This window comes from Gadus morhua, chromosome 14 (assembly GCF_902167405.1).
Source record: "Gadus morhua chromosome 14, gadMor3.0, whole genome shotgun sequence".
In the NCBI taxonomy this organism is placed as follows: Eukaryota; Metazoa; Chordata; class Actinopteri; order Gadiformes; family Gadidae; genus Gadus; species Gadus morhua.
The window spans coordinates 26,916,349-26,935,095 of NC_044061.1; the positions used below are offsets into that span (position 1 = coordinate 26,916,349).

General features: G+C 43.5%; 1 pseudogene; it reads right to left on the reverse strand.

The window, feature by feature from the left end:
• Positions 1-15,294: 15,294 nt before the first annotated feature.
• On the reverse strand, positions 15,295-17,942 carry LOC115559226 (zinc finger protein 431-like; annotated as a pseudogene).
• Between the last annotated feature and the right edge of the window lie 805 nt (positions 17,943-18,747).

Consider the following 18,747-nt stretch of genomic DNA (forward strand, 5'->3'; position numbering starts at 1 on the left):
ATGGGGACTGGGCCAGCCATACCTGGCGGCGGGCCAGCGTAAGCGACGCCATCAGCCTACCAAGCTCTCTGGTCATGAAGGAAAATGCCTGCAAAGACGTGTCACTTAGACTCTGCACTGAAGCATCTGCACTGGATGATTGCAAGGACTGAGACAGGGCCAATATCAAATGGGACAAGGAGTTCCCGATACGGCCCATACTTGCCGCTGTGTCATAGCACTTTGTTAACAGGTCATCAGTGATGCAACACTGTGGCCTGGGACAGCGAGCATTCGGCCTCAACACCTCCTCTGGTGCCACAATGAGGGAGGCAATGGTCGGCTCTACAGCTGGCATTCGGTCAAGTCCAGGGACGCTGGAAGTGGGGGGGCTGGGGGGGCTGCAGCCCCCCCTGGTGGCGAGAGGCTGAATGTGAAATTCAAAAACCCCCTTGGAAATAAATAAATACATAAATATATCAGACTATTATTATACTATTGTCATTTTATTTACATAACTCAAACAACATATTTGACTATAAATGTCACAAGCATGTCACAAATCACAGGGGGCGCGCCACGAGCAGTATAAAAAAAATGAAACCTTCACTGAAGTCCGTAGGTTCACGATACAAACCCCCCCCGGGGGTCAACAATCGCTGCACGGGGCGTAACTGGACCTAGAACCGCCACTGAATACAGGTTGGTTGTGATGACATCTGATTATAGCGCGTTTCTCAGCCCCCCCAACTGTGAATTACTTCCAGCGTCCCTGGTCAAGTCCATGCTTGCTGGCATTCTGCATTGAAGCCAAGGCCCTGCTGTCACTGGTCTGATGAGATAGAGATCTGGGGTCTGGCCAGCATCTGTGAAGCTCCTCAATATATGGCTGGGAGGGAGGCACAGAAAAAGTATCGTGTGGCGGGACACGCCTAAAGAATGCACTAGCTGGAGCGATATCTGCTGGAGCCTCATCCACCCCTAAGCGTGCCAGTACCATTCGGACCACTGGCTTAACCGTGGCCGGGGAAGCTTCTGAGCCTGCCCTAGACCCACTCCCTACATGTTGGGAGCCGCCTTCAGAAGCCTGGGTAGAAGCCTCTACCTCGCCCTGTCCCGGCCTGTCTTCATAGAACTGGCTACAGGAAGCCCTCGTAGACAGAGCATCTCCGTCCCATTCTGGTGTAGTTGGAGCCTCAGCCTGAGAGATTGACGCCAACCTGACTGGCTGAAGGTTAAAGAGCAAACTCTTAATCTCAGCGAACTATGACACTAGCTTGTCCACTTTGGCAGCATAACCGTCAGACTTCCTAGCCTTCTTCCTGGGCGGGGCAGCCCTGGGTGGGGAGCATACTCGTACCACTGGTTCTATTCCAGGCGGGGGAAGCTCACCTTCAACCTGAGGTCCTTCCACCTCGGCTAGTCTTGCCACTTTCAGCCCATGTGGCATGAAACTGCAATTCATACACTGATTGTCGGACAGCCCCTCTCTCAGGTGGACCACACCGAGGCATGCGGGGCATTCATCATGTCCATCTAGGGCTAGCAGTGGAGCCATGCAAGTGCGGCAACCATGTGAGCCTAACATGTTGGGGGAAATAAGCTATCAAAAAATAGTATTTTCCTAGAGTAAAGTAGTTACTTATGGGCGAAAGCACCCAACAGTAATAATTTAACAAAAGTGCAGCAAACTGCTCAACGTAAGAAACTCAAACTAAAACAGAGTTCTGTTTTTTTTTTTTCAAAATTAATTAATTTTTCTTATTTACCCATTAGCCTCAACCGTAATGGGGAGCTTCTGCTCTTTAATTCCAAATAAGGGAGTACAAGCTCTAACGAGCGAAAACATGAACTTATCATGAACCTTTAATGAACTTAAACGAAAGTTGCCACAAAAGGCAGCAGACGCCGGTGTTTCAGTTCAAGTGGTGACCGGTTTAACTGGTGACTTTCAGCCGAATGCTTCGCTTGTTGTCGTGGCTACGCCAGATGTTGGAAATCGGGACCAGACACGTAGCTGTCCTTGCGATTGCCTCTTTGATTTGTTATTCAATAAAATGTCAAAAACATTACAATCTCATTCGTTTTTGGAGTGTAATTGGAAGAAACTTGTCACGTAGAACCGTTCTAAGCCGAAATAAATGGAAAATGAATGTTTAAAATATGATACATTACGGGATTCGAATTCATACCATTGCGGGGAAAAAATATAACAATCCGCAATTCCATTCCATTGTGCCGTTGACCCACTGGGGAAATTACCGCCGTAGTATAATAGAATTCGCAAATACTTCTTGAAAACACGAAAGGCAGCCAGATCAACTTGTGACCCTACTTTCCATGTAGTTATGACCATGCATTGGTCGCGTATCACAAAAATAAGACACCTTTACATCCAGTTAATCCAAACCTAATGTTGTGTTGCCCTCCACTGCTTGAAACTAGCCAAAAACCCTGTTATGCGCTCATTCGATCATTTCGGTCGCCTGATGTGGTGTTGTCGCGTCCTCCTTCTTTATATCCTCTCTGTAAGCAAAGCAGCGACTTCGGAAATCAATGTGACGCAAGGCGATATCTCTTTGAGACAACGTTTATTCACATGAAAACATACATTACGAGATTCGAACTCGTACCATTGTGGGGAAAAATATAACAATCCGCAATTCCATTCCATTGTGCCGTTGACCCACTGGGAAATTCGCCGCCGTAGTATACTAGAATTCGCAAATACTTCTTGAAAACACGAAAGGCAGCCAGATCAACTTGTGACCCTACTTTCCATGTAGTTATGACCATGCATTGGTCGCGTTTCTAAAAAATAAGACGCCTTTACACCCAGTTAATCCAAACCTAATGTTGTGTTGCCCTCCGCTCTTGAAGCGTGGTAAAGTTAGTTTTTATTGGACGTTGGATATTCGACACATTCGAAAATTCTATTTAGCACTGGCTTCGATGGACGAATTTGTGTCAAACCAACTTAGATGTGTTAATACAAGGCCTACCTATGTAAAACAAAGCACCATTTGATTTTATAAAAAAAAATGTAATGTTAAAAAAGGCCATAAATCTATTATGCGGCTTGACCTTTTGACCTACCCATAGCAAAACACATCTGGTGTAATCAACTAACTGCCCCACACATAACACAAAGCTTATTTTTTCCAAAAACCCACGTTTTGATTTTATAAAATAAATGTAATGTTAAAAAAATATTTAGGGTAGGTGTTTTGAGAAAATAAGCTTTGTGTTATGTGTGGGGCAGTTAGTTGATTACACCAGATGTGTTTTGCTATGGGTAGGTCAAAAGGTCAAGCCGCATAATAGATTTATGGCCTTTTTTAACATTACATTTTTTTTTATAAAATCAAATGGTGCTTTGTTTTACATAGGTAGGCCTTGTATTAACACATCTAAGTTGGTTTGACACAAATTCGTCCATCGAAGCCAGTGCTAAATAGAATTTTCGAATGTGTCGAATATCCAACGTCCAATAAAAACTAACTTTACCACGCTTCAAGAGCGGAGGGCAACACAACATTAGGTTTGGATTAACTGGGTGTAAAGGCGTCTTATTTTTTAGAAACGCGACCAATGCATGGTCATAACTACATGGAAAGTAGGGTCACAAGTTGATCTGGCTGCCTTTCGTGTTTTCAAGAAGTATTTGCGAATTCTAGTATACTACGGCGGCGAATTTCCCAGTGGGTCAACGGCACAATGGAATGGAATTGCGGATTGTTATATTTTTCCCCACAATGGTACGAGTTCGAATCTCGTAATGTATGTTTTCATGTGAATAAACGTTGTGTCTCAAAGAGATATCGCCTTGCGTCACATTGATTTCCGAAGTCGCTGCTTTGCTTACAGAGAGGATATAAAGAAGGAGGGCGCGACAACACCACATCAGGCGACCGAAATGATCGAATGAGCGCATAACAGGGTTTTTGGCTAGTTTCAAGCAGTGGAGGGCAACACAACATTAGGTTTGGATTAACTGGATATAAAGGCGTCTTATTTTTGGGATACGCGACCAATGCATGGTCATAACTACATGGAAAGTAGGGTCGCAAGTTGATCTGGCTGCCTTTCGTGTTTTCAAGAAGTATTTGCGAATTATATTATACTACGGCGGTAATTTCCCCAGTGGGTCAACGGCACAATGGAATGGAATTGCGGATTGTTATATTTTTTCCCCGCAATGGTATGAATTCGAATCCCGTAATGTATCATATTTTAAACATTCATTTTCCATTTATTTCGGCTTAGAACGGTTCTACGTGACAAGTTTCTTCCAATTACACTCCAAAAACGAATGAGATTGTAATGTTTTTGACATTTTATTGAATAACAAATCAAAGAGGCAATCGCAAGGACAGCTACGTGTCTGGTCCCGATTTCCAACATCTGGCGTAGCCACGACAACAAGCGAAGCATTCGGCTGAAAGTCACCAGTTAAACCGGTCACCACTTGAACTGAAACACCGGTAATGGCAATCTTGCAGCGAGGCAAACAAAACAAAACGTAAGCTTAAGCGGGTGCCGAAAACAGGATCCCTTTATCTTACTTAACTTTAAAGCCAACACAGAGAGAATACTTACCTTAGCAGCCTTCGCTACAGCTGATGAAGACGCTGTGTTAGTCTAGCGTGAGCCGAGCTCACCGGCGAAAACACCGGTATGCGGCGTTCAAAACATAGCCGTGCGTGACTAATCGCAGCCCTTGGAGGACGAATTCGTGGCTCCAACCATGTGGTTGCAGGGCTACCAGCAAAGAGTCACCGGCTTGTATTGCTTTTATTCAAGCTTATCTCTTACTCTTAACCTGTATTCGCTACTGCGAGAAGATACAAGGGACATCTTCTTCTTCTTCTTCTTCTTTTTGGTTTTATTGGCAGTTGGCAAACAAACATGTGCATTACCGCCACCTACTGGTTTATTTATGCGTCTTTATTTACTATTGTAACCCTGAGTTACCCGGATTTCATATTTTCTTTATCAAATGTGTTTCTTTTAGATATCCAAATACGTGCCTATAGCATCTATCTCCTGACATCTTCCTTAATATATTCACCAACTCATATCTTTCTTTAATTTCTGCCAACTTATCCTGCATTTGTCGTCTCTCTACTTCATACTTCCTACAGCTGTTCATTACATGATCTACAGTTTCCTGCTCCTCACAATGATCACACCTCCCTGTGTCATGTTTTTGAACAATAAATAGCGATGCATTTAGCCCTGTATGTCCAAATCTCAGCCTTGATATTACGGTTTCTTCCCTTCTGCTCCTTCCTGTTCCCCTGGCCTCTCCTACTTTCCTCTGAATTTTATAAAACCACCTTCCCTTCCTCTCCTCCTCCCACCTCTTCTGCCATTTCTCCTTCATTTTCCTTTTAATTATGTTTTTACCCTCCATCTTGCTGATATTTATACGTAATTCAATTTCCTCACATTTTGTTGCCTCTTTTGCCACCTTATCTACCACCTCATTCCCTCTCACTCCAATATGTGCCGGTACCCACACAAACACCACTGTTATACCCATCATCTCTATTCTATATAAAATCTGTTTTATCTCTATTAAAATGTCCGGCCTGCTATCCGACTTACTGCTCTGTAGACTGGTTAAAACTGAACTTGAGTCCGAACATATTAAAACACTTACTGGTCTAGTTTCCTCTACCCAATGTATTGCCAATAAAATTGCAATCATTTCTGCTGTATACACCGATACTTCATCACTGACCCTTTTACCCACCCGCACCCGAAACTCCGGGACCCAAAATGCCACTCCTACTTTACTTTCTGCACTCTTTGATCCATCTGTATATATCTTTACATACCCATAGAACTCATCAATATACTCCTGCACACTTATGGCATTACAAACAAACTCTCTATCTTTATTTTTCCTTTCTAAAATTGTCAGATCTACTGTAGCATCTGGAAGAATCCAGGGTGCGAGTGCTGGTATTGGTACTGTTGGACTAAACTGTATCTTTTCAATTCCAATTTCTTTTGCCCTCTGCACTGCTGTCCAACCAAAATTCCTAACTTCCTTTTTCTCTTTTTCCCAACTAGGTTTTAACGTGTCTTGCGCTGGATGTTCCTTGCTATGTCCTTGTAAATGCACCCAGTATGTCAGTGACAATTGCAGCCTTCTCAGATCAATAGGCATGACCCCCATTTCTACCTGCAGCGCAGCTATAGGTGTTGTTTTAAAACCGCCTGTACATAAACGCAATGCCTGATTCTGTATCCCTTCCAGTTTCTTCATATGTATCTCTGCTGCTGCCCCATATACCACACTCCCATAATCTATATACGCTCTAATTAAACCATCATATATACCCTTTAGTGCCACTCTATCCGCCCCCCACTCTTTTCCAACTAGACACCTCATTATATTTATAACCTTTTTACATTTGTCCACAACCTTCTGAATGTGTATATTCCATGTTAACCTTTCATCAAACCACATTCCTAATAACTTAAAGTGTTTTACTCTTTTTAGGTCTTGTTTATAAAGTTTTACTTTAATCTCATCTCCCACTCTTTTCCTGGTGAAAAACATTATGTTTGTCTTCCCTACCGAAAACTTAAAACCCCATTTATAAGACCATTCCTCCACTCTATTGATTGCCTCCTGTAATTTTTTAACAATGAATTTCAAATTTTTCCCCCTCTTCCATATTGCCCCATCATCTGCAAATAATGAAAAACCCATACCACTCACTATTTCTTCAAAAACGTCATTTATCATAATGGAAAATAATAGTGGACTAATTATGCTCCCCTGTGGTGTTCCATTCTCTATTTTAAATTTCCCTGACAAGCTTTTTCCTACTCTCACCTGTATTGATCTCTCAGTTAAAAAATCTTCAATCCATCTGTATATTCTCCCTTTAACTCCCAACTTCCTTAATCTAACTAATAATCCTTCTACCCACATCATGTCATATGCCTTCTCAATATCAAAAAACACAGCTACAACACTTTCCTTATTTATCTGTGCCTTTCTGATCTCATGCTCTAGGCATATGGTCGGATCCATAGTGTTCCTCCCCTTTCTGAACCCACTCTGATACTTTGACATAAATCCTTTACTCTCCATATAGTATGTTAATCTTTCATTTATCATTTTCTCCATTATTTTACATATATTCGATGTTAAGGCAATTGGCCTATAGTTCTCTGGGTTAGAACTGTCCTTCCCTGGTTTAGGTATTGGTACAATAACTGCCTCCTTCCAACTTTCTGGTAATTTACCTTCCTTCCAAACTCTATTGTATAACTCCAATAATATTCCTTTTGCTGCCTCACTTAAATTACTTATCATTATATAACAAACCTGATCCTTTCCTGGTGCGGTCATCTTTGTTTTCCTTAATGCACGATTCATTTCTGTCATTGTGAAAGTCTTATTAAGCAAATCTTCATTTTCTTCCTCATCTTGCATCAACACTTCATACTCCACTAAAGTAGCCTCCCTCCCTCTTTTTCCCTCTTCACTAATATTTTCTGAACTATGAACTTTCACAAAAGCCTTTGCTAACATCTCCCCCTTTTCTTCTTCCTTCATTGCTATTGTTTCCCCTACCTTCAAAACTGGATATCCATATTCTCTCTTAACTCCATTCATCTTTTTAATCATGCCCCAAATCTGTCCCAATTCCGTTTCCCGTCCCACCGAATTGCAAAAATTCCTCCAACAAGTTTTCCTTGCATTTTTAATAGTTCTCCTTACATTTGCTTGACTTCTTTTATATTCAATAAGGTTCTCAAACCTATGGTTTCCCTTTAGCCTTCTAAATGCTTTATTTCTACTCTTGATTGCTTTACTACATTCTTTGTTCCACCATGGTACCATCCTCTTTTTCCCTTTTCCTTCTTTCCTCTTAATTGTTCTCTCAACAGCCTCTAATATAACTCTGCACACATTCGTATTTAGCTGGTCAACATCTTCTCCTATCTCAATTTCTAACATTTCTTTCTCACTTATTTCCTTAAATAGTTCCCACTCTGCATTGTGAAAGTCCCAATTCAACACTCTTTCTAGATTGCACTCTTCAATTGTCAATTCTACTCCAATGATTATAGGATAGTGATCACTTCCAACAGTCGTTTCTTTCCTTACTTCCCATGAACATACTCCTGCCAGTGTATCTGTTACTAGTGTAAGATCTAACACTGACTCCACTCCATTGCTTACATTTATTCTTGTCCCCTCCCCATTATTTAAACAAACTATTCCCTTGTTGTCCATTAATTCCTCTATCACCTTCCCATTATCATCATCTTTCCTTCCTCCCCATAACGTGCTGTGTGCGTTAAAATCTCCACACCATATAGCATTTTGCCTTTGTCCTACCCTCTCCAATTCCTCCAACTTAATTTTCTTACATGGATTGTACACATTGATTATAGTCATTTTCCTTTTATTAACCCAGATTTCAATAACCATTATCTCTAGACTAGTTTCATAATTCATTGGTACTCTTTCATACAATATTCCTTCCTTAATAAACGTTGCACATCCCCCTGCCTGCCGCTCATTCCTATCCAGTCTAACTGAGTTGTATCCTACAATTTTAAAATCCAAGTGTGATTTCATCCATGTTTCTTGTATACAAATGATTTCTGGTTTAACGTCTAATTTCTCTATATATCTCTTAAATTCTTGCCCATTCGATATCAAGCTTCTGGCATTCCACTGCAGAATAAGGAACACCATTATTATACTACTTAGTAACCCCTTCATTTCTATTGATCTCATCCTGTACCATCTCTCCCGTTACATCCTTTATGTCTAAGTATTCCCTTGCTGCCTCCACAACAATCTTTATCCGATCTGACCTTGTACTTTTGTCCTGCATAGCTAGATTTATGACCTTCGCCATGAAGAATACAAAGTTAGCCTTATCCACAATCAAAGTGTCCTTATTCACATCACATTGCAAACCTACTGGCTCTAAAGCTTGCTGTGAATACTCAGAGGGTTCAACAACACCCACACTTGCACCACCTTGTGGTCCTTTTACTTGTTTGATTGCCTCTGCATATGTTACTTTATTCTGGACTTTATATTTCTGAATTTCTTTTGCTTTAATCTGTGCTTCGCATCCTTGATATGCCGCACTGTGATCCCCTCCACAATTGCAGCATTTAGCTTTAGCCTCTGCCTCGCATTTACCGTATTCATGTTCCCCTGCACATTTGGCACATCTTGGCTTTGCCCTACATTGTCCTGCTATATGCCCAAACCTCTGGCATTTAAAGCACCGCAATGGCCTGGGAACAAATTCTCTAACCGGGTAACTCAGGTATCCAATCGTAACCTTATCCTTTATTGCCCCTTCAAACTGAATAAGCACAGACAAACTGTCCACTATTTTCCCCTGGTATCTGGTGGACAACCTTTTTTCAACAGTCACTTTGGCTCCCTTGATTTCTTTCTGCAGTTCTTCAATACTTAAGTCTATTGGCACTCCGGTTATCACTCCACGTATCTTACGATTTATACCAGGGATATGACTTTTGATTCTCACTTCGTTCAGTGTACTCATTTTCAAAATCTTTTCTTGCTGATCCTTGTTAACAGCTTCTATTAACATCCTTCCTTTGCTCAAGAACCTTGCCTGTTTGACCGAACCAATCTCATTCCTCATAGCTTTCGACAGTTTGACTGGGTGTAGCTTGCTACTAGATATCTCTTCAAACTCCACAATCACTTTCCACACTTCTCCTTCCTCCTTCCTCCTTGCTTTTTTCGACTCATTCTGCTTTTCTCTGTCACTATCACTCATCTCAGAACACCTTCTTGTTCTATTCTTTTTCATACTGGTCACGGGATTCCACACTTCTGCATCTGAATCATCATACTCCATATCATCACTAACGATACCAGACTTCGCCAATCTTCCAGGTCCAAACTCCATCTTAGCATATCACTAATACTTTTGTTTGACTCTCCTCGATGCCGCCAACTCGCTCCGCTTCCTGAATCCAACCTCCTCCGTCAAGCCCTAACCAGCAACCTGTGACCAGGCTCGGCTGAAAGAACCAAGGGACATCTTGGAGAGTGACGTGGCTTATATAGACGGGCGGCCCGACGTCATCCCCGGTCACGTGTGACTTTGTTGATATTAAATACTCGACCTGCGCATGCGTGATGGATAACATCCAGTGAAGCACTGCCTCTGGCGGTCAGTAAGAATGAAATAGAAGAAGTATTCGCTTTGTCCTTTTTTATTTCTTTTTTTTTCAATTTTCAAGCTGAATTAACTTCGAAATTGTCCGAAAGACACAAACTGAAGACGTTGTCCGATGTCCCCAATTCCTGAGTGATGAGGCCATGCTGGTTTAGGGTTACACACACGCACACGCAGGAACTCAAAAGAATTTGACAAAATGTTATTGTATTTTTATTGTTATAACTTTTGCAAATGTAATTGAGGATTGCATTGTCACTTTGCATATTAAAATACACTTTGAATAACGTATTTACAAATTACATTATGAAATTGCATAATGCATTGTCAATTGCATAACGTAATTACTTATTGAATTGCAAATTGCAGATTGCATTGTCATTTGAATTTTGCTACATATATGCTTCCATACAACTGGTTCAATGCTTTATAAAAGCTTAATTTGCCCATCACTACAATGCGGTGTTCCCAACACAGGATGTTATACAGTAGTTCAGGTTCCCCAATGTGATTGGTTGGTATTAGGTAGAAGGCATCTATTGGTTGTTCGTGTAGCTATATTAGGCAGAATCGCCACCAGGGGGGTCTCTTTGTACACGTGCTATTTAGCTGGTTGTTAGCGTCGATTTCAATAAAGTATTGAATTCAGTCATAAGTCTGCCGTGTGCGCTTCAAGTTCTGCTTAAATAGCTTATAGCTATACAGTATTTGAAACACAACAGACAACTCGCACGTAGGCTCTTTTATTTATAACCTTGTTCTTATCCGTTAAAGGGCTCCGAGCCACAGGTAGTAGGCGTGTGGGTTTTACCTTGGGGGTGTGTTGCTGAAGACCCCCTACCTCGTAGACTTATTTGTGTCTTCGGCAGAGCACTGTCAATCACGCACAGCCCGTTGAACGGCACATGTGATTGGAATGTACGTCAGCCGAGAGCAACCAATAGGTTTAGAGCTAAATGGTCCCGCCCCCAGGAACGTTTTTTTCTTTTTCAGATTCGACTGTCAGGAGTTTCAAAACGAGTGGCGTCAGAACACTGCCAATATTCACGTGACTCAAAGCTTGCGCCTGTGTGGTCAAATCTCTGAAAAGTCAGTGCTGAAAAGCCAGTTCTGAAAAAATACGTTGCAATGTCGTAAACGTACACCTTTACAAGTTTTTAAAACTAAATATTCAACCTTTCAAAACGTATTTCTCAATGTATGAACACCTGTTTGCAGAATCCCATTTACAAGGTTTCAAAACCGGGCAACAATGAAATACACTGTTAGAACAGTGCCAGATTTGAAACTCTGCAAATGCGCTGGTGAAATTGTTTGAACTTTGAAAATGTGTTGGTGAAAATGATGAAGAAGATAAAATAGAACACAAGATCATGTTTACAGATGTTTGAATTTTAGTTTTAGTTTTTTTCAGGTTATAATCTCTTTTTTCAGTGTTGGAAAACCTTTTTTACAAGGTGTTGAGTTTTCAAACCCAGACTTACAAGCCTTTGAAACTTTTTTTTTCAGGTTTGAATTATGTCAGGAAACTGACTCCATACTCTCTGATCTCGCCGGCAGGGTGGTCACGTGGTTCATGTAAGCCTGTATAGTTCAAAAACAGGCCGCGCTGCCGTGTGCTTCAATGGGACTGCCAGCAGCGATGGCAATATTGAATGGTAAATATAAATTAAAAAACACAAGTACTTTTCTGACCATTGTTGCATATTTGTAAACGTCAGTTTTACATTTGGAGTGGTAGGGTGACAACTGCAAGCTACACACGTTGTTAAGTTTGAGGGAAAGCTTCACGTTCGTGTTAGCATGGGTAGCACTAGGCTTTAGTGGCTTAACCTTACTACATCTGTTCTGAAATCAGAATCAAAAGTATCACATATATTAAAGAATAACAAATGAAAGTATTTTTTTTTATGAAACAATGGGTCAGACAACAAGAATGTGTGTGTGTGTGTGTGTGTGTGTGTGTGTGTGTGTGTGTGTGTGTGTGTGTGTGTGTGTGTGTGTGTGTGTGTGTGTGTGTGTGTGTGTGTGTCCAACTTGAAAAACAACAACAAAGTGAAGGAACAGGGATGAATATTGTGTTAACAAGAGAGGAATACGCTGAGGAAAGGAGACAATTAAAAAAGTAAAATGGACCACTGGTTATAAAACCCTGCAGCAAATGCAGATTCCACTGCCTAACATCTGCACGCTGCAAAGAGAGTAGGCACCAAGTAAAGCTGGGCCCCGTTTCCCGAAAGCATCGTTAGCCTGCCCTAAGTGGATCGCAGAGTGGGTCGTACGAGCATCGTACAGTTTTCACACCGTTTCCCGAAAGCATCGTTGGTAACGAACGTCTTGAAAACGCTCGTAGCTAACGAGTGCTCCAGGGTATTCGTAGGACGCTAAGAGCATCGTTAGCCTACTATATAGTGAACTCATTATTGCATGCGGGTGTCTTCATTCATAAAAAAAATTAAAACATTCGGTAGTATGCAATAATACAAATGATTCTAAAGAGGTCAGAGACTCCGTGCACAGCCCCGCCTTCCCCAGTGAACCAAGAAACCCCGCGCCGTGACGAACGGGGGAATTGACCCCCTCGGTTTACACAGGAAACTTGAGATAAGAAGGTGAAAACGCCGGGCGTGCCAATAAGCTGCGACCGAACCGGCTCGGCAGTGTAGAAAGACCTATAGCCAGGGTTCGAGTTAGGTGGGAGGCAGTGGGAGCTGAGCTCCCATAAAGAGAGGTCTGGCTCCCATGGAAGCAGTAAACTCAAATATCTTTGGGGGTCTCGGAAAATACAGCCGCATAATATTGTTATTACAAATAAAGCTATTTTTCCTTCCACATGCAGAGTAATATTGACGTTAAGTGGGGTAATAGAACGCCGGTCATTATCGGGAAAATAAGCCCAGACAGGGCGAACCGGACACCGACGCGAAACGGAGGTGCTTCGACCTGAAGGGGCTTATTTTCGATTATGAGCAGCTACTTGCCAAACGAAAAAATAGCCTGACTTCACAAGGTGTCTTTTTATAATTTATTTGTTACCATACGTAGTGTTGATCAGCAGAGAAATAGTTAGCCGTTGACGTTGACGTTGCTTAGAAGTCGAAGACGCTGGCGTTGTTGTGAAGGTCCCATGCAAGTGAACGGAGCGTTCCACGGCATTGAGAAGAGCCGTGTCATAATAGCCCATATTTACGTCCTATATCCCCCCCCCCAAATGCTCCAAAGAAATGATCGATGGTTCGAAAGATCCATCGTTATCGGGAAACGGGGCCCTGGACCCAGTGTTTGAGATGCCAGATATATCAGGCTGAGGTTTGTGGAACCAAAAACAAGTGGGAACAAGGACTAAGAACAACAAAGCAAACATACAGTAAGTGAACAAGAACAGCAAAGTAGAGCCAGGGGGTATCAATAAATAAAACAATGTTAGTCATGTGTGCAACAAGAACAACAAATGTGTAAACAGGTGTGCGTGTATATCTAACTTGTAAAACAAGAACAAAGTGAAGGAACAGGGAGGAATATTATAAGTTATTAATAAACAAAGAAAATACTCCACAAACATCAGGCTGAGGTTAAGGATAGTAAAGTGCATCAGGTCGAAAGGAAGGACAACAATCGCAGCAGTCGCCGCCGCCGCCGCCACCAACAGCCGTCGCCAGCATAAGCCGCCACCACTAGCAGCAGAAGGCGACACCACCATCCTTCGCCACCACCAGCCAGCTCAAGCAGCCATCGCCTCAAGCAGCATCGACCTGGAGCAGCAGTGTTATCCGGCACCAGCCAGCTCAAGCAGCCATCGCCTCAAGCAGCAGCGACCTGCAGCAGGCATCAGCATCCACCATCAGCAGCATACACATAACCGCTATGTCAGAGTGACACAATTAGGCCTAGGCATTTTTTATTCATACTATAGCTGTGAGAATTGTTCAGAAAAATCACCTCCATAGTCGCCCTGGAGTCACAGGCCGACAGTCGCCTGCAAGAATCAGGGAAACCCATTATAGGACATTCTGTCCAGAAATGAAACATTTAGAAGAATACGTGACACTTTGCTTTGATAGTTACATACCTCTGATTGGAGATCGATTGTCGGCAGCTCCTCCAAACTAATGTTTGTACCTTCAACTAAAAATGACAATTAATTTACACTCAATCATTTCACAACAATTTGATTAGCAAGACAATTATTGATGTCCATTGCCAATACACGAATACATACTCATTACAAAGGCCTTGGAAGTCGAGGCAGTGGGGTCAGAGGACACCCCCCCCCCTTCCACTCCTACCATCATCGGCCGACCTTCGTTATTGGCGAGAGCCAGCTCCTCCGAAGTGGTGAAGGGCGGTGGAGCGGTCCTCCTCCCAGTCGTATTAATTTATTTATTTTTATTTGCTGCAGGTAATCAACATGTGACTAAAGGTTGGAGCCTAGGCCATTGCAAATCATAGGCTAGATTCACCTGAAATTATTCAAATGGATGCTTACAACTTACCACATTGAATATTATTTTAATATTTATTTTTGACTTGGCCCCATGTTCGTAGGAGCGTGCTGGCACCACATCTATGGGGGTAAAAGGCATGATACATGATATTTTTTAGACAATATGCAGAATCCTTTCACTTACGAATGAACACGGACGGCTATTTTTTACCAGCACGCTACCCTAGCCATATTATGGGCAACCGTGTTCCCCTTGGCTGTGATTTGGACTTTGAATTCCTCGTAGGAATTCATAATAATACACCACGCACGCTCGATTCACTTTCCATAAGGGAGTCAAATGACGTGATAAACACACCTTTTATGTGAACGCGCATTGAACCTAAAGCGGAAAACCTGGTTCGACTAATTGAATCTAAAGTGAGTGTCGTGGAACCATTTAACTCTCACTGCTAGTTGCGTCTCTGTCGAACCAGGTTTTCCCAAGAAAAGCCTGGGTATGTTCAGCGAGGTTCGTGATATACTCCCCTCACATGTTTCCTTTGTATTTACCAACGATGTCAACGTTTCCTAATATTTTACTGTTAGAAGAGTCAGAGAAATAAGTTCTTTATCACACAGACATAAATTATTAAAATGAAAACAAAGCAAAACAAAGCGAATCAAACAACTGGAAAGTGTTTAATCCTGATGAAAAGAAAAACTAAAAGCAGTAATTTCGACAAATACCGGACAGAGGTCTCAATCAAAGCGCCCCGCTACCCTGTGTGAAAGCACCCAATTGCTCGTGTGCTTGAGCATGTGCACACTCAAATTGCTTGGGTCGCTATAGCTGGCGTTGGGCTTCTAACCGGAGTGAGTCCTCAGGTGGCGCTTCAGGGTGCCTTTCCGACTGAAGCGCTTCGTGCATTGGTCACACTTGTAGGGCTTCTCGCCGGAGTGAGTCCTCATGTGGATCTTCAGGTTGCCTTTCACAATGAAGCCCTTCGTGCATTGGTCACACTTGTAGGGCTTCTCGCCAGAGTGAGTCCTCATGTGGATCTTCAGGTGGCTTGTCCGACTGAAGCGCTTTGTGCATTGGTCACACTTGTAGGGCTTCTCACCGGTGTGAGTCGACATGTGGAACTTCAGGGCGGAACCATGACTGAAGCGCATCGTGCATTGGTCACACCTGTAGGGCTTCTCCCCGGAGTGAGTCCTCATGTGTCGCTTCAGGTACTCTTTCTGACAAAAAGACTTCTTGCATTGGTCACACTTGTAGGGCTTCTCGCCGGAGTGAGTCCTCATGTGGATCTTCAGGTTGCCTTTCACAATGAAGCCCTACGTGCATTGGACACACTTGTAGGGCTTCTCGCCAGAGTGAGTCCTCATGTGGATCTTCAGGTGGCTTTTCCGACTGAAGCGCTTTGGTCACACTTGTAGGGCTTCTCGCCGGAGTGAGTCCTCATGTGGATCTTCATGTTGCCTTTCACAATGAAGCCCTTCGTGCATTGGTCACACTTGTAGGGCTTCTCGCCAGAGTGAGTCCTCATGTGGATCTTCAGGTGGCTTGTCCGAATGAAGCGCTTTGTGCATTGGTCACACTTGTAGGGCTTCACCCCGGAGTGAGTCCTCATGTGGCTCTTCAGGTACTCTTTCTGACAGAAAGACTTCGTGCATTGGTCACACTTGTAGGGCTTCTCGCCGGAGTGAGTCGACATGTGGCGCTTCAGGGTGGAGCCAAGACTGAAGCGCTTCGGGCATTGGTCACACCTGTAGGGCTTCTCGCCGGAGTGAGTACTCATGTGGATCTTCAGGTTGCTTGTCCGACTGAAGCACTTTGTGCATTGGTCACACTTGTAAGGCTTCTCCCCGGAGTGAGTCCTCATGTGGATCTTCAGGTCGCTTGTCCGACTGAAGCACTTTGTGCATTGGTCACACTTGTAGGGCTTCTCCCCGGAGTGAGTCCTCATGTGGATCTTCAGGTCGCTTGTCCGACTGAAGCACTTTGTGCATTGGTCACACTTGTAGGGCTTCTCCCCGGAGTGAGTCCTCATGTGGCGCTTCAGTTGGTCTTTCAGACTGAAGCACTTCGGGCATTGGTCACACTTGTAGGGCTTCTCCCCGGAGTGAGTCCTCATGTGGTTCTTCAGGATGTAATTCTGACTGAAGCGCATCATGCATTGGTCACACTTGTAGGGCTTCTCGCCGGAGTGAATCATCATATGGAATTTCAGGTGGCGTTTCTGTCTGAAGCGCATCTTGCATTGGTCACACCTGTAGGGCTTCTCCCCGGAGTGAGTCCTCATGTGGATATTCAGGTGGTTTGTCCGACTGAAGCGCTTTGTGCATTGGTCACACTTGCAGGGCTTCTCGCCGGAGTGAGTTCTCATGTGGATCTTCAGGTGGGAGCTATAACTGAAGCGCTTTGTACATTGGTCACACCTGTAGGGCTTCTCCCCGGAGTGAGTCATCATGTGGACGATCATATTGGCATTGTTGGGAATAACCTTTCCACACAAGACACCGGGCCGGCCCTTGCGGCCGCCCTGATGCCCAGTCAGCTCCTCAAGGCGGACGAGCCTCACGCTGCAGTTCAGGCTCTTGGCCACGCTGTGGTCAGCAGACAGCGAGCTCAAGGCCTCCAGTTCTGACGCGACAAAGAGGGTGTCACGGCCGTCCACCGCCAGAGGGCCCTCCCCTTGTCCGTAGACGCTCAGGATGCGCAGCTCCCTGCTGTGACTTGACACGTGGGAGGAGCCAGGGGCGTCCACACGCAGACTCTCCGAGGTGGCGCCGCGCTGCGTGCTGCAGTCTCTGATGTCAATGCCGTCTTCTTCAGAGAGGAAAACAGAGAAAGAGAAAGTGATGTTTTTAATTAATCGTTTTCACAAAAGGTATACAGTATGTACTTTGTACACACTTGTGTGTTTAAGAATTATATTTTGACATTCTTTCTAACTTCTATTTGTTGATTATGCATTTTCCTTGTCGCCCTTTGGATGGTTAAGGGTTAAAGGCTACTGCTGAGAAGGCAGATTCAAGTACATTCTCAGTTTATAAAGGTTGTTTTCTTGCATAGATAGATGCAATGTGTATTACTAACCTACGACGGGCATGCCTCCACCAATATCCTCTTCAACCTTGATTGAAATGGTGTCTGGGGTCTCGTGGCCGTCCGTCGCCAAAGGGCCCTCCCCTTTTCCGTAGACGCTCAGAATCTTTAGTTCCTCGCTGTGGCTGGACATGTGGGAGGAGCCAGGGGCGTCCACACCCAGACTCTCTGAGGTGGCGCCGCGCTGAGTGCTACGGTCTCCAAAGGCATCGCAGTCTTCTGCAGAGGGAGAAAAAAAAAGGAAAAAGTATATTTACATTTAGATATTGCATAAAGGGAGGCATTGTGTATTTGTACACGTGAAAGAAACTCTTTAAATGTATGCAACATTGACACAGGGTTTAAAATGTGTACTGCTGAAAAAGATTCACAGTGACGTCTCCTCCAGCACCATCCTCCCTAGACTCAAAGCTCAAGTGGTTGGCCAGGTTAAGGACACTCAACGAAGACCAGCGCAAAATGATCTGAGCACCACATGAGATGCGAGGCAAGCGCAATAATTCTATTTAGACACTAAAAAGCAACACTGTGTCCTTCCCTGTAAGCTGCTCAGCTAATATTTATACATTATGAATTCATTGATGTTTGAGAATGAAAAACCAGCTCATGTGGCAACTGTCTTGAAACCCTTCTGGGCTCTTGACTGATTCCATCTTTGAAATGCAACTCCCAAGTTTGACTCGTATTTTAGCAGGGTGCTGCTCATGATGCTTTTCCAAAGAGGACCAGGCTTATTAGCGCAGGTAGAATCAAGTACATTCTCAGTTGATCCAGGTTGTTTTCTTGCATAGATGCAATGTGTATTACTAACCTGTGGCGGGCAAGCCTCCACCAATATCCTCTTCAACCTTTATTGAAATGGTGTCTGGGGTCTGCCGCTTTACACATAAAAAAGGAAGCACACACACAAGACATATTCTTTCATTTTCACAGATTAGCTGTCAATCCCCACTAACAACACATTATGCCTTTTCACACTGCCAAGCTGGTTCGGTCGCAGCTTGGCACGCTCTGCAATT